Raw genomic sequence first — 12,631 nt, forward strand, 5'->3', positions numbered from 1 at the left:
GGCTTCTTTGCTGGACCCTTATTATTTTGATTTCATCCTTGAGTTCCACCAAATCTATTTCTCTTCTTCTGATTCCGTTCTCTCTCCGTATGTACTTCATTAACTTCCCTCTCAATTATTAGAGCTTTATTCACAACTGAGGCATAAGTAGTTAACTCATAGGGTATAATTTATTTTCTAATTTCTGTCTTCAATCTCATTTCAAATTTATGTACTCTGTCTTGCTCAATCTCAACTAATCTTGGAACAAACTTGGCTAACTCCGTAAATTTAGCTTCATATTCTGCAACGGATCTGTTCTCCTGTTTCAGATGAATGAACTCCTGCTCTTTCTGTATTCGGACACTTCGAGGAAAGTACTTGTCAAAGAATTCATCTCAAAATCTCTTCCAAGTGAGTGGTATCCTATCGTGTTCATATTTTTGTTCAAGTATACACCACCAGTTATATGCCTCGCCTTGTAACAGATATGCTGTGTAGCGGATCTTCTCTTCATCATGGCATTCTTGCATGGCGAATGCCTTCTCTATTTTTATAATCCAGTTATCTGCTTCCAGTGGCTCGATGGTCTCTTTGAAGGCTGGAGGGGCTAGCTTCTTAAACTCGACGATATTGTTTCTCTGCATTGGATGTTCTCCATGTCCAGGTGTCGATGAAAAATGCTGACATGGCGGTGCATGTTGTTGTTGAAGTAACTGTTGTTGTGTTTGAACTACTCCGGTCAGAGTTTGCATTAGTTGAGTCATGTTCGGCTCCTCCTGTACTGTCGGAGTATTTTCGGTAGGATCAAGGATTCCCTCCTGCTGAGATGTGCCGCTATTCAATTGGGGAGTGTTATCGCCAAGTGGATTTGATGTCTCTCCTACCGCTCCTTGAGTATTCTTTGTTCGTCATGGAGACATATTGACCTATGATAAATTTGAGATAATAACTTATCCTTAATAAAGTTATAAACTTACTTGAGGCAGGTCAGATCAAAATCATCATAACTAACCTCTCAAATTTTCTAATATCTACCCATCACTTGCTCATTCTATTTTACATGTTTTTATCTATCTACTTATGCTCTGATACCATATTAATTGTCACGCCTCCGATCCGAGATTATGAATCGAGGGTCATGGCAATCGCCGCATACTCATAGAAAACTTTTTCCATAAGCATGCAAGGCATTTCATCATGATATCTTACACATAAAGTTAAATAATTTTTTTTAATTTTTAACAATCAAACCTTAGTTCAAATAACAAATCAAAATTCAGTGTCCAAAAGAAAAATAATTATCTGACAAAGTCGACACTTAAAATAAAAGTCTTGAATTAATTCAGAGAAAATCCTAAATCAAATGAGCTAACTCCATCTCTAATCGCTCTCCTAACCGAAATCCCGCATCATGCTAATTTTGTGAATCTGTAAAGAAAATTATAAAACTCATCATGAGCTAAATAGCCCAGTAAGCAGTGTATACCTTTAACTGAATAAATCAGGCAATAATACTGTACATGTCAGTTTACTGATAATAACAAAATCAATATGTAAATTCATGAAATCATAATCATACTATCAATCATATATAAAATTTTAATTCATCATAATTTCAAATTATGTTTATCATCTTAAATTCATCAATTTCTTAAGTTCTTCTTACCAACCATGACTATGATCATATTTTCTCTGTGGCAGGGTCATAATACCGCGTATCTGCTTGTGATAGGCTGCGAATCATCTAGCAGCCAAGTCCTTTGGAACCGCTGGTCTCGCTGGCGGTTTGTCGCTGGTCTCTCTGGCGACATGTCACTGGTCTCGCTGGCGACATAAACCCTCAGGACAATCAATTGCCAATGTATATGCCCCCATTGGTGGGATCCTTTACATAGTCAGGTTGTCAAAATCATATCATCTTCCAATTCATATATTATTTTTAAAAAGAATATAAATAAATGATATTCGAGTCAAATTAATCATATCATTCTTTATGATCATACATCATCATAATAATTTTTCAACAATAACTTCAATCATAAATAATTTCAACAAATAACTTCAATCATAAATAATTTCAATAATTATTTTCAATCATAAATAATTTTAATAATTATTTTCAATCATAATTAATTTTAATAAATATTTTCAATTGCAAGCATACCATGAATTTATTTAATTCAGAATTTATAATCTACCAGATAAATTCAATAAAAGTAAACACTACTTACCTCAAAAAAAAATCCAAACTAAGAATTCTAGAAATCTTGAAAATCCTTCTCCAAATCTGGTATGTCAAATATCATATTTTTGATCAAAATTTTATCGAATTAAAAAATTTAAAATTTGTTAAAATCCAATGTCCCCACATAGATCAACTTGACGACAGCATCCAGGATTTTCGAATTGATCCATGAAAACTTTTCTTATATTTTTTTTCAATAATTATTATTATATTTTATTTTATTTTTTTAAATTTTATAAATCCTAAAAATCTAAGAGAGAGAGCAGAGAGAGAAAGTTTCTCTCTCCCTTATCTTTTTCTCTCTTTTTTTTCTTTTCTTTTCTTTTCTTTTCTCTTTTTTTTTTCTTTTCTTTTCTCTTTTTCTTCTTTTTTCTTTTCTCTCGGGCTCCTTCCTGGTCGAAACAGGGGACCGGCAGGTCTCCTCCCTTGACCGACCATTCAGGCCACGGCCGACACGGCGAATCTGACGGCAGAGGGGGGCAATCTCTCTCGAGTTCAGAGAGGCAAGACCGACGGTCGGTTGTGATCGTCGGCGCCAGAAAATCAAAGAGAAGAAGAGACCAAACAGGAGTCCTTTCTCCGACAAAAATCGGTGACACCCGTCGCCGGCAGTCGTGCACAGAGGCACGGGAAGAAGGAGAAAGAAGAGAGGAAGAGGAGTAAAGCTTACTTCGGCCTCCGGTGACCCCGCCGGCAAGCAATCGCGGCGAGCACGAAACAAGTATCCGCGGCTCCAATCGGAGAAATCAGGGAGGAAGACAGGGGAAAAAGACCAGTGGAGGGGTTCTAAGGAAGGGGAGAGCCTTTTTATAGAGAGCCCTGGGACTCCTGATGGTCCTAGGACTCCCGATCACCGTGGTTTCATCGGAGAAGAAGACTCCTATCGAGAGTCTTCTTCCCGATTTCCCCTGTTTCTGTTTGTTTTTTTTTTTTTGGGTTTGGGCTTGGGTCTTGATAGTTGGGCTTGGGCTTGGGCTATAACAGTTGGGTTGATACAAAATGATAATTAAACAGTTAAATTAGTGAATCCTATAAGAGTTACAGTCCAATATTATGGAAATGACTAAATAAGCCCTAAGCCAAAAAGTTTTACGCTTGTTGTGCCATACAAAGATTGCTTTGTAATGTCCTTGTTCAACTAAACATTATTTATAAGTTCCTAAATTATGAAACTTGTGAAATTTTAAGAAACATTTACTTATAATTCTCTCATTGAACATTAACCCAGTTGCACCCAAGGAGCAGATCAATGCAGACAATTTCAATTGGGCTATTGGAAAAGGTCATATTATTGATGGATTACACATCCATCATGATGCATCTTGTGCACCACAAAGAGTTGTGCTTGAGCGGATCGCCACTATGAAGATGCATTCTATTGGTTTGTGTGATATTAAGGCTATGGGCCAATCCATCTCATGATCTTCATCGTTACTTATGTTATCAGTGAATCGCTAATTTGATTGGGAAGAAAAAAAAGTAATTTGCTTAAGTTGAATCTCCAAAAAAAAAAAAAAAAGATAAAAAGATGGCTAAGATAGATATAGGTCCATTTTTCTTTCATCCATGAATAACAAACTAGGATAAGTAATCTCTATTTATGCTAGTGAGATCACCTTTTGAAAAATTTGAGCCAAATTTTTATTATAGTTGAAAGAGGACACAACTTTTTCAAAATAGATATGATTAGTAGAAATAATTATGGAGAAATCAAAATCTTGTAGAAGGTAGATCTCCACTTCTACATCAATTTTGGCTTTTATCGCTCCATCTAATTCTTTCTAAATTGGGAGATATATCTAGTCAAAATTTTTTCTAAAAAATTTTTTTTGATTTGATCGATCCATTTTGAGACTTAAATGATGAAATTTTTTGTGGATTACTCAGTGTGCCATATCCTTTAGGGAGGAGGTTCTATGTTGTAGAACTCCAAAATTACCCTTTTCTAAAAAAATACTACAATTGTGCATTATGCAATTAATTATGGTCTTCAAAAGTTTGATATATATTTTGGCTTCATGATGTGGTAGATCTTACTTTTGGATCCTATCTAGTTCTTTTCGTAGTAGTCAAATAGTTCACATCAAGTTTGAAATACTCCTGAATCAATCACATTGTTTGCACATGACAGGAGGGTTTGACATGGTACATTGTTTGATTGAATTTCACTTAGGTTATTCTATGCATTGCAGCTAGAATATAACATGCAACGATACACATGCTTGGAGAGAAACTAGTAGGAGATATTATAGTGACCATTATCAAATTAGCTATCGCTAGGAAAATTTTGGAGCACTATAATCCAAGTTGAAGTGATATTAGACAATAATTTTTTTAAAATTTTATCTCTATTTTTACTTCATATTTTTATTTTTTAGTTAGTTATTTTATTTTCTGTAGTTGTGGGCATGTGAAGGAAGAGAGAAAGAGAGAGAGGGGTAGTTTAATTAATTGAACCCAAATAGTTAGGACAAGGTTTAATAGTTATAGTTTTTTTTTTGGTACAGACGGGTGATCACACGACTTTGGTATGAGTGCACTTTAACATATCAGAGTACAAAATATCCTGCAAGCTCCATGGGATATCTCTGACCATGTCACCAAGTTCAATCTCTAGAATGCTCAGCGATAAAAGAGTCAACCCAGTCTGCCGCATTATTTACCTCTCGAAAAACATGACGAACCGATACCTCGATAAACTCTCGGATAGAAGTTCGGATGTCATGGAGTAGCGGATGGGCCTCTAGTTATCTCATGTCATCTTTGATCCATCCGATAACGATCCTCGAATTATCCTCAGTGCAAATTCTCTCTGCTCGTGGCTCGTGTCTAGTATATATGACGCCCATCCAGATAGTTCAAAGCTCCACACCTAGGATGGAGGGCTCAAATAAGTACGAACTCTCCGTCGCCAATAATCTAGCATCCAATCTCTGAATGATGAAGCTAGCACTGTCCCTGCCATTCTTGATACTACCATCAAAATTAATCTTGACAAATCCCAAGGGTGGGGGCTCCGAAGAAAAGAAGATAACCCTCTGGCTCACTACAAAAGCAGCACGAGGGTCTCAGGACTCAGGAGTGTCACAAGATAAGACAGTAGCATTGAAATGACGGTACTCCTCAATCAGACCCATAGCTCTCTCTAGCACCTGATGTACAGACACCACCTCTACCTCAAAGATCAGACTGTTTTTGGAAAGCCAAATCTGATAGACAACATATACCATCCTCCTCCCAGGTCCCGATCTGTCCTTCGATTGCACTTTGATGAATCAAATCTAGGAAGGGGCCCATCCAGGAGCCGCTAATCACCTCCCAAGGTTGACCCCTCATCCTCCTCCAATTCAGTCTCGCTCTCAAATAATACATGATAGCATGCTCCGTCGACTCTTCCTCCAGACCGCAAATTGGACAGACAGTCGGGAGGTCCATACCCCTATCCTCGAGCAGCATATAGGTTGGAAACTGGTTTCAAGCAACCTTTCAAATAAATAGCCTCACTCTAGAATGAGCAGTCACTCTCCAGATTCAAGTAGCCTCGATCCTCCTGTGTGGCGTTGTCCCATAAATCATGGAAAGATCCCTCACAGGGGTCTTAAGATGGCATGAACTGTCCCACACCTTCAGATCCTATTTCTAATGGACAGACATCGGGATGGTAAAAATCAGATCAGCAAGTGGATCGCTAAAGAGATGGATGATGTCCTCAACTCTCCAGATCCTATCGTTAGTGATAAGCAAATCACAAACCCATAGATGGTCATCCACCTTCATACCGACATGTGTCGGCCATTTACAAAAGGGTAAGCTAGAGATCTAAGCATCTTAGCTCACATAACTGATGCCCCATCTCTAATCAACCATTCAATTTGGGCAAGCACAGCAGGGGCACGGATGCAGATCTCCCTCCAAATGATAGAGCATCTGCAGATAGTTCAGATCTTGGATCTCTAATTCTACGCCTCATATCGAGTCCTCATCGTCCTACTATAGATAATCAAATTGGAGAAGAAATCTAGCAGTATGTCTGACAATCATAGCCTTTCTTCTATCCAATAGCAATTGAATCCTGAGCCTCCATCCTGCATGGGCTGACAGATCACCTTCCAAGACACCAGATGGACTCTCTAACCATCGTGCCTAAAGCCCCATAGGAAGTTATGGAAAAGCTACTCCAACCTCTTAAGGTAGGAACCAGGCACCATCGTATTCGCCAGATAGAACTCAAGACATATCTAACAAGGATCATCCTGCCCATCATAGAGAGAGCATTGTTTGCCAGCCATCTAGGTGATTCTGGATCCGCTGCTCCATATGCCTGCAGTCAGCCCTTTGAAGACATCGTCTCACGATAGGAACCCCAAGATAAACTAGGGTTCCAGTTTGCTCCTGGATCCCCAGCCTGTCCCGAATAGCCTGCTTCATCTGGACCTTTGTCTTGGAGTTGAAGATGATCATGAACTTCTGCAAGTTCACAAGCTGGCCTGATGCTTGACAATAGGCCTCAACGATAGAAGCAAAATACTTCATATTTTAGATGGAGGCCCGACTAATCAAAAGGAAGTCATCAACAAAAAAGAGGTATGAGAATGACTCAGACTCAGAGGCAGATCTGTAAGGCTCCAGCTCCGACCCCAGGTTGCCACTCTTAGTGCCCAATGCAAAGCATCAGCATATAAGATAAATAAATAGAAAGAAAGAGGGCAACTTTGAAGAAGTCCGACCATCAAGTGAAAGAAATCCATCGGTGCACCATTGATTAGAATCGCAAAGTTCAGAGTCTCCATGCAATCCATGATCCAATCAGTCCATCTATCCTGGAAGCCAAGCTCCTGCATCATCTATCATAGAAAGTGCCAACTCTATCCAGTCATAGGCTCGCTCTATGTCCAGCTTGATCACCATTAGGCTATAGTAGACAGAAGCCCGCCACAGATCATGCATAAACTTCTGGATAAGCAAGATGTTATCGGTGATGCTGCGACCATTGACAAAGGCACCCTACTCAGGATAGATTAGTCAAGATATAATCGGCTTTAGTTGCTTGACCAAGATCCTGGCACGCACTTCGTAGAGAGTGGTGCAAAAGCTGATCGATCTGAAATGCTTTGGGGCAGACGCATCAGGCTGCTTTGGAATGAGGGTAATCAGCATCTTCTTTTACTCCTTTGGTATGTCTCTGGAGTCGAAGACCCTCTGCACTACCTCCACCACCTCACCTCCAACTATGGGCTTGTAATGACAGAAAAAAAGGGATAGAAATCCATCCAACCCTGGAGCCTTGTCCTCCCCTAGGGATCAAAGAGCACCCCACACCTTCTCGATAGATACTGGATGAGTCAAGACCTCATTCTCTTGATTAGAGATATGGGTCACAGGCTGAGTCCCCCAAAGTGGAGAATCTCCACTAAGGGCCACCGTCCAGTACGATCTAAAGAACTGAAAGATCAGCCCTCTGACATCCCTACTATCCTCTATCAATGAGCCATTGCTTCCTCTCAGCTGCTTGATCTAATTGGCAGACCTCCAGATCATCATCGACTGATGGAAGAATCTAGTATTACGATCACCCTCCTTGATCCATTAGATCCTAAATTTCTGCCTTCACATCGTCTCCTGCTATCTCAGCATGAAATGGTACATCTAGAGCTTACGATGAAGCTCTCTCAGATCAGACTCCTAAAGACCTCTCTCTTGATCCTCTCTCATCTGCAGAAGATCATCGATCTTGAGACGATTCCACCGAACGAGGCTATGTTTAGCCAATCCAACCTCTGAGTCATTTGATATCTCTCATCTCCACGGATCGACAACCTTCACACCTCACTAATCAACTCCCACAACCTAGGGTAGATGGTCCAAAACCTCTCAATTCTGAAAAAAACCAAAGGCATACAAGGGTCATTAGTGGTGACCAAAAGCGGACAATGATCGGAGGCAATCTTTAGCAAATGCTAAACCTGATGCTTAAGAAATCACTGGAACCAGTCGGCGGTGGCAAAGGCATGATCAATTCTCCCTCAGACTCTGGCTGCCCCCTGATGGTTGTTGCACTAGATAAATCTGGATCCAGAGTAACCCAAGTCAATTAGGCCTACATCACCAATAAACTGTCTGAATTCTCTGGAATCAATGCTATCCACATGCTGTCTGCCGCCTATCTTCTCGTGGGGCCCCATAATGCAATTAAGTCTCCAGTGATAAAGGACAGTAAGCCTTATGACACCATCCTGAAAATCTCAGATCAGAATACTCTCTGCTCTCTATACTCGATGCTCACATACATGCCAGATAGTAGCCATGAGCCCTTAGTCTGCTCCAAGATAACTAAGACCATTTGTTGCTTGCATCTATGAAGAACATCCATCCTGATCAAACCATGTCTCCACATCACTAGGATCTCTCCCTGATAGGCCCATAGACTCCACAGTATAGGAGCTCCATGCCATAGGGATTCACCGTTTAGTGCGAGCAAGGCTCACCCCCGAAAGTTAGGTCTCAAAAAGAATACAGATGTTAGGCTAGTGCTGCTGGATATTCCTGCCCAGCATCGATCAAAACGAGGGCTTCCCCACCCCCCGAGTGTTCCGAATTAGTACCTTCATGGTGACAGCTGAAGGGGAAGGGGATCTACACTAGAACTCCCCTCAGTTTGAAAGTCTGCCTTCGTCCTGTTGTTGATGAGTCCATGGCTGACGGATCCTATCAAGCTCCCTGGATGGCTTGTCTCAGCTGTGCCACTGCCTCATCATGGTCTCTAAACAAACCACCCGTCGATGCCTCCATATTCATGGGACCCGTACCCCTGAGGTGTTGACCCCTGCTCAGAGTGCCCTGTAAGGTCAGGGGTAGAGATGGGCAACGGGCTAGGCTGCCCACGACTCGGCTCGGCCCGTTGGCTACAGTGCCATCTCATGCCTGGCACGGCCCACAAGAGGGGGTCCAGGCTGGGTTGAGATTTTCTGGCCCACGTGCCAGCCCGATCCCCTTGAAATGGGTCGTGCCAAGGCACAGCACGTTTAGCACGGCCTGTTTAGGATTTTTTAAATTTTTTTAAAAAATATGTATGAATAAATTAAAAAAAAGAATGAAGACTAGAGATTTAAATATAAAATCACCTTGTTAGGTGGGGGGATGGCATGGATCCCTATCAATTTATTAATAAATATCAAAATAATACAGAAAGGGAGGAGATGAGACCTGACCTCCAGAGTACAATGAGGAGAGAGAGAAAAGAAGTAGAATTATAGAGATGACTCATCTCAATAATTAAAAAACTTAATACAATTAATAAAAAAATATAAAATCACACCAGCTTGTCTCTGCTCTCATTGAACTCCTTCAAGACCCTCTCTCCGCTCCCCACTCTTCTGTGCTAGCTTGATAAAAATCTTACTAATTATCGATCTCGTTTGTGTCATCTTTATCAGAAGATATAGTAGAATGTCCATCTTTATCTTGAAGCTTCATCTCCGCATCTAACCAATCTTTAAAGTAAAGACAGCATCAAGATTTGTGAGCTTCTTCTTATGCTCCTCAACAAGGACCTCCTCTTGTGCTCCTCGACAAAAACCTCCTCTTGTATAATACTTGAACATTTGCTAAATATGAACTAAAAATTAAATTGCTAGAACACTTAAAATATTGCTAGAAGAGAGAAATAGTAGTAGCAGAAAAAGAAGAAGAGTAGATTTGGTGTGGGGAGAATGGGAGAGGAAGCGACTATTTTATAAATCTATAATTTTTTTTTTCAAAATACCCCTCAAAATAGCCATTTTATGGCTGTTGGGAGGGATAAAAAGGTAAAAAAAATGGAAGATAACCGTTTTTAACCATTTTTAGCAATTATGGGTTGAAATGGGCCTGGGTCGAGCTATGCTAGGCCTTGTTGCCCAGTTCGTAATGGGCACAAATGGGATGCGTAACAGGCACAAATGGGCCATGCTAGGCATGGCTCGTTTGTAATTTTTTTTTAAAAAAAAAATAAGCTTGTTGGCCAACAAGCTAGCACAGCCCACCACCAACTGGATCTAGGGCAGTGCCGGGTTGAACGGGCTAAACAGGTCGGACCATGTCAGGCACGGCCTAGTGCCCTTGTCTAGGCAGGGGCACCTGAGTCGCTCCCCGACTCCTCGGGTTGAGGTAGAGTAGTCTCTCCCTCCCCTAGGGATCTTGTTGAGAAAACGAACACATCGGGACCCCCTAAACTAGCCATCACCTCTGATTGATTCTCTAATGGGGCTAGTGCCTTGCTTTGGCCTAATTTTTTTCTTCTGGGCTTTTTTTGGATCCACCAATATCAATTTCCTGTGAAGTGGGCTCTTTAGGTGCTCGACCCATGTCAAATTCAGAGGGCCGGGCGTGCTTGGGCTGGACCGAGCCCGGCCTCGAGCACCTCACGGTAGGCACGAATGGCTCGCCCACCTCCTCGCTCGTAGACGGGCCAACATGCGCATCTCGACCCACCACCAGCGGAGAGAATCTGTTGGCGGGCCAGTTGGCGCCCGAGCCCAAGCCCGATTCCACCTCAGCACCAATCTTGATGCATCCACCCTCGAAACCCGCTGATAATCTGGGCGTAAATCGGAGGGGTGATCGCCACCGTGCGATCTTTGCTGGCTTGATCTAGCCGTTGGTTCCACCCGATGAGTCAACATAGTCCGAGCCCGTCTGAGTAGGTGCCTTCCCACATTGACTTGCCCAGGACCTGACTCAACGTGCCAAGTCGGTTCGGCCTTCTTCTTTTCCCACTCGGTCGATGTCTCTAGTTTGGATAGCTGCTGGCGAACGGCCACCAACCAGGACTCCAACCCGACCTGCCATTTGCAGTAGTCACCTCCTTCGCTCCTTTTTAGGTCACATTCTTCAGGCCCAACTCGCCGCCTTTCTCCTCCATTGGATAAGTCATTGTAGGATCATGGAATCATCCACAGTGTAGGCACATCCAGTCAAGGTTCTCGAAGATGAACCTCTGTCAAAAAGGCCCCTCTGGCCCCTTGATCAACACCTTCCATCATAGCGGCTGAGAGAGGTCGATCTTGACGTTGGCCCATGCGAAGCCTAGTTGCCGCCGCTCCATCGTCCACTTATCCACCTCCACTAACTCTCCAACCAGGCTCATGATCTCTCAGAGCGCCTCCACTCCCCAAACTCCATCGAGAGCTACGATGACTGGACCCACACCGGGGCTGACCGGATGGCTCCCTTCATCGGGAAGAAACTAGGCCATCAGGGCTCCACAACCAATGCGTAGTCGGCCACAATCCACGACCAACCAAGAACAAGCTCTCTCTCCCCAACTACCTCAATTCGGAGAAGTAGATGGCCTAGCTCCAAACCGTAGGCCATCAATTCTCCCTTCACCTCCGCTCGAGATCGAAAATCACAAGCCACCATCTCCGATGCCACCCTCTGACCCAGGCTTCTCACCACGACCATCGAAGCCTCCCAAGCCTCTAATTCCCCTCTCACGACCTCCTCTTGGAGCTAGATCACCTCTGAAAATTGCCTAACAAGCTCCGCCACCTCTGTCAGCGACGGATTTGGTGAAACCCAAACGGTGCGTCCTTACATCGCCTGCTTCCAGTTGCCTTTCCGCTAAACCCCTGTCGATGCGGATCCAGGACAATTCCCCAGGTTGCTCTCCATCCACACCTGCGTCAATGCCCTCTGATCCGAAGTCGGATGCTAGCGATCAAGACAAAAAGAGAATGGGTACAAATCTCAACTCACAAACGAAACGGGTCCACAATGGTCACTATTTTTTCTAAAGGTATCAGATTTATAGTTATAGTTATTATCTTTCATTTGATCTCCTTTTCTTCTCTCTCCTCTTTGTTTTCTTTTTTCCTTTTTTTTTTTTTTGAAGAAAAGTTTGGGGAGCTTCTGTTGCAATTCTAGGCCTAAGCACCAATGTTGATTAATATAACTAGATTTGCTTCAAGTATTTCTATCTTGATTTATCAGCAACATTGATCTAAATATACACTTCAATGCCTTCCATTCATTTCCCACAAGTTTATTTAAATTTTTTTGAAATAAAGCTTATATTTACATTTTGTCTAACTATTTTATCTTTCCTATGATTGTTTTAAGGAAATTATTGCGGTTATGGGTTAAAGGGTCGGATCTTCGCATACGTGAGGTATTATTCGCTTTGGCTCATGACTATTTTTGGGCTTCAGTGGGCCTTAGGCTTCAGTGGATCTTGGTCATTTAGAACCTCATGATTTTACCGTTTAAAAGGCACCTCACGTGGGAGAAAAGATTCTAATCTATATAAGCCATGCTCTCTCTTGACTCTAACCGATGTGGGACTAAAGAAACCCTCTCTACACTACAACAGAAATATTAGTAAGACTTTATAATCCCTATATTCCACTTATTGGTTATATATCTTCA

Source organism: Elaeis guineensis, chromosome 5 (genome assembly GCF_000442705.2).
Source record: "Elaeis guineensis isolate ETL-2024a chromosome 5, EG11, whole genome shotgun sequence".
Classification (NCBI taxonomy): Eukaryota; Viridiplantae; Streptophyta; class Magnoliopsida; order Arecales; family Arecaceae; genus Elaeis; species Elaeis guineensis.